Here is a 4,915-nt window from a genome sequence, read left to right on the forward strand (position 1 = left end):
ACTGTACAGAGTTATTAGTTGATTATACACTTTATCCTTGCATATGTATTTCTTAGATTTTTTTCCGCCCCTTCAGAAATGTTCACCGATACAGTTGCAGTGAATTCCAGAGGGATGGCAGGGACCGGGGTGGGTGGTAACGGGTCAGGTCAGGGAGCCCAGACGGGCCAAAACAGCCCATTAAACACTCTCGCTCCGTAGACATGAGTGTGAGGACAGAAAAAGAGGAACATAAAAGAATGCAAACAGGACAAATGTGGAGAGAGGGAGAGAGAGAGAGACAGAGAGAGAGAGAGGTGCTTCTTGTGGCGATTGACCTAACATTGCAGCTTCCTGTGGGCCGGAGTTTAACAGCTCACAACAACATAACAGCTTCAAATTATACAGTGTTGATAAGCGTACAGGATTGATATAACGTCATGCGCTCATTTGCTCCGCTCTGCTATCTGGCACTAAATGAACCGGGTCCGATTGTGGATCATCTGGAGTCACGGACATCTGAGTTGGAGAAACAGCATCTCTTACAGGATGGAGAGTGAAACTGCAGTCTTCTGTTCTAGTACACTACTGTTCAAAAGTTTAAACATTTATACTTGTATTCAGCAGGAATGCATTCAATTGATCAAAAGTGGCAGAAAAGGCATTTATAATGTTGCAAAAAAGCTTATTTCAAATTAATGCTGTTAATTTGAATTTTGTTATTCATCAAAGAATACTGATTTTTTTATCATGGTTTGCAGAAAAATATGAAGCAGGATGACTGTTTTCAGCATTGATAATAATCAGAAATGTTTCTTGAGCACAAAATCAGCATATTAGAATGATTTCTGCAGGATCATGTGACACTGAACACTGGAGTAATGATGCTGAAAATTCAGCTTTGATCACAGAAATAAATTATGTTTTAAATTATATTCAAGTGGAAAATAGACATTTTAAATTGTAATAATATTTCACAATATTTCAGTTTTTTTCTGTATTTCTGTGAAATTTAGCGATTTTTTTGTGAAATAAAATGTGAAATTTACAATTTTGTTACAATTTTTTTAATCAAACACGTATCACTTCCATCAGTATTAATCAAAACATCCTAGTAGCTCCATAGCAACGTGTTAAAGTCACTCACAATACCTTAGCAACCATTCAAAACATGACGGCGAATTTCAGAAAAATTGCACAATGAGCAGCGTTGTTATTGTTAAAAATTCCATTTCGGTAATTGAAATGAAGCTGAAATAAAATTTTAGATGAAGGTAAACTTAAACTTACATGAAAATCAGAAGTGAATAAATGTGTTCAAGAGCTTAAAATTACTCAAATAAATAAATAAATATAAAATAAAAACCTAAATAGAAATATTAAAAAACTAATAAAAATGACAAATACACACAAAAATTACTATAACAAATTAAAATCAAAATATAAAAATAAAAGCTAATTTAAAATATTATTCAAAAATTATAATAGTATATAATTCTAAAATAACACTTTGTAAATCTACCTCGATGTAGTTGAAAGCATCATCAAACTAACTGAAATATTTCATAAACAAGCACACATATGTGACCCTGGAGCACAAAAGCAGTCATAAGTAGCACAGGTATATTTGTAGCATTAGCCAAAAGTATGTTGTATGGGTCAAAATTATCTATTTTTCTTTCATGCCAAAAATCTTTAGTATATTAAGTAACAATCATGTTCCATGAAGATATTTTGTACATTTCCTACTGTAAATATATCAAAACATAATTTTTTGATTAGTAATATGTATTGCTAAGGACTTCATTTGGACAACTTTAAAGGCGATTTTCTCAATATTTTGATTTTTTTTGCACCCTCAGATTCCAGATTTTCAAATAGTTGTATCTCGGGCCAAATATTGTCCTATCCTAACAAACTATACATCAACGGAAAGCTTATTTATTCAGCTTTCAGATTTATTTTGAAACATTTCTTTTAAAAATTGACACTTAAGGGGCCGTTCACATGTTGCGCCTAAAACGCGTGGAAAACGCTAGGCGCGCCGCTTTCTGCTTTTTTCCAAAGCGTTCGGGCGCTTGCGCTCCGGAGGCGTCTGCCGTTGCTAAGCAACCATGACCTGCACACTTCATGAAGACGCGGAAGTTTCAACAAAGGATAAATGGATTTGCACCACTAAAAATCGCTTGCAGTAGCTCTGCTACTAAATTTATTTTAAAAATGTCTATCCTGTACAGCTATGATCAGCTGTTCCTTCATCTTGGCTGAGCCTTCAATGTTGTTACGGGAAAGGATGAAGCTGATTGGTTGGTTCTTGTCACATGACCCGCGGTGCGCTTGCGGCATTCTGAAAAGTTGAAATGTTTAGCGCGCCAGCCGCGCGTCTACATTTGAAATAACGAACTTGAGCGCGCAAAAGACGTGATATGTGAACGGCCCCTAAGACTGGTTTTGTGGTCCAGGGTCACAAATAAAAGGCTAAGTGCAAAAGTTTGTGAATTCATGTCATTTACAGAGTGTTCTGTATAATTCTTAGATGCCGTGTATAACTAAATCAACTGGGAAAGTGTAGTGCCATGTAAATGCTGTTGAATAATGAGCAAAATGGCCTACGATGAATGCCTAGACCACATATGTTCATAAAGAGCGGCTCTCGTTCTCTGTTTATCTCTGGCTCTTCTGAAGAGTGCATAATTTGAGCTCATATCTGAAGGAAACGGACAGCCACCTGGTGTGGGAGCATTTGAGCAGATTATGAGGCAGATCTAAGAGTCAAAGGTGTCCTCCATTAGCCTGAGCTGTGAAGCTGTGATTCGGGTTCATCCAATACAGCCGCAGCGTTACGTCACCCGCAAACTTCCTCTGCTCCCCATTTCCTTTGCCTAAAACAGACTGGGACAAAATAAACTGGCCTTACAAGACCTCTGCTGCGTGTGTGGCCTATCAGGTAGACTATGAGCTGTGCTATTTAAAAACACTCGAAACCAAAAGGTTGATGACTTCAGTTTTTACTTCAGTTTTATGTGCGGTTTTAACTAATAGGTAGTTAGAAACAGAAAAGATCGGATGTGATTCAGAAATGACTATTTAGCTTTACTGAGAAGTTCATTAATGATCTGATGCACTGTTGTTTCCAAAGATGTTCACTGTCCATCAGCACTGGGATATGAGAGCAAAGGCCAGAGGCTGCTGGGTCAAGGGTCAAGGGTCAAAGGCCAGAAGGGTCATTACTCGCTGCTTAATTGGTGGACTACCCCAGCTGCATGCTCTACTTTATGTGAACACAAGGACACACACACACACATTAAAAAAACTAGCACTGGATTAACTAAATCTGTCTGCAGAAGAAAAAATAAATAAATAAACATTTAACTGCTTCAGTAATAATATTAAACAAAAAATAAATAAAATATATCAATATAAGCAGCCTAGTTTGAACAGTGTACCTTTTAAAAATAATTTTACTCTCTCTTTACCAAATTTCTTCTTAAAAAAGTCTTACAAATAAATACAATAATGCATAAATAATGCAAACAAGTCATCGGACATCATTACTTGCGTGTAAAGAATCAAAATGCATGCGCCATGGATCAATAAAACGGAATAGCCTCTGCACGGACAATAATGAAATGATTTTAATTACTAAATCATATTGTTGATGAAAATAATAAGAGTAAAATAAAAGTGGTGGTGGTTATTATAAATAATGCATAAATGATTCTGAAAAAAGTAACAAATGAATACCACTGTTTTAAATAGCAGCATTGCTGTTCAAGCTGTGCGCTGTAGCTGAAGAGCTGAATGAACAGCGGTAAACCGAAGCGCTTGTTAAAGAGGGTTAATTATGCTATATGAGAATCAGATATTTAGAGAACATAAATATAATATTACAACTTATATATGCACAAAAAGACGGAAATGCACAAGTTATCTTGAACTAAGTTATGCGCAAGTTAGATCACTGCATCAAAAAAAAAAAGCCCATCAGTTACACATCTGTATTCCCGTAACAACGCGCTGAAACACGGCAAATAAACCCCAAAGAATTCACAACTTTTTATTACGGTAATTTTCTCTTTATAATGTTATGTATATGACAGTCCCAATCATGGTTATTAATGTTGTGCATTGCTGTTCAAGCTGCGCGCGCTGAAGCTGTAGAGCTGAATGAACACCGGTAAACTGCTTTGCTGGCAGCTTATTTAACTCAAGGAAATGCCTCATATGTGAGATTAATCCGATATTTATACTACATAAACATAATATTACAACTTATAGGCTATATGTACAAAATGGTGCTATAGTCAGAATGTACTGTTGTGGATGCGCTCTTCCCATTACAACTTGCCGCAACCCGGCAACGTTTTATTAGAATAATGTTCTCATTAGCATGTTATACACACGACATTCCCAATCGTAGTAAATAATGTTGTGCGCTGCTGTTTGAGCTGCATGCGCTGAGTTAAAGATAATCACCGGCAAACTGAAGCGCTCTATTAACGCACTATTAACTTAACCAGACGCATTATATATATATATATAAGAGATAAATCACATATACATCAAATAAACACAATATTACAACGTACAATTGCACAAAAGGCTGCAAATGCACAAGCAAACTTAACTGTCATGGAGGTGTAGCTCAACGCACGCACAAAACACGGACGCACAAAGATTCCACAACATTATTTACAGTAATGTACACATGATCATTTTATGTAGCCTTTATGACAGACTTGCCCTGCACATGTTGCACTTAAGTGTATTGTCCTTTTCAAAGTGATTCCAATCATATTTCAAGCATTTCAAAACCATCATGGCGAACAGCACGCATCTGAAGTGTCTCTAAAGGAAATAATGCATTATTTATGGGCTTTAAGATAGCGACCAAATTTTCTTATCGGGCCGATACCGATAACAGGAAAAATGAGCA

General features: G+C 36.4%; 1 protein-coding gene and 1 long non-coding RNA gene across 2 annotated transcripts in view; both read right to left on the reverse strand.

The window, feature by feature from the left end:
* prkar1b (protein kinase, cAMP-dependent, regulatory, type I, beta) overlaps window positions 1-4,915 on the reverse strand; it is a 68,997-nt gene that overhangs the window by 45,740 nt on the left and 18,342 nt on the right. The window lies entirely within an intron of this gene.
* Window positions 3,545-4,037, reverse strand: LOC107753753 (uncharacterized). Its single transcript, XR_001641496.1, has 3 exons — window positions 4,017-4,037; window positions 3,871-3,872; window positions 3,545-3,621 (listed from the first exon to the last, which is right to left on the reverse strand). It is a non-coding gene; the product is annotated as an uncharacterized LOC107753753 (long non-coding RNA).

Source organism: Sinocyclocheilus rhinocerous, unplaced genomic scaffold (assembly GCF_001515625.1).
Source record: "Sinocyclocheilus rhinocerous isolate Xijiao unplaced genomic scaffold, SAMN03320098_v1.1 scaffold51, whole genome shotgun sequence".
In the NCBI taxonomy this organism is placed as follows: domain Eukaryota; kingdom Metazoa; phylum Chordata; class Actinopteri; order Cypriniformes; family Cyprinidae; genus Sinocyclocheilus; species Sinocyclocheilus rhinocerous.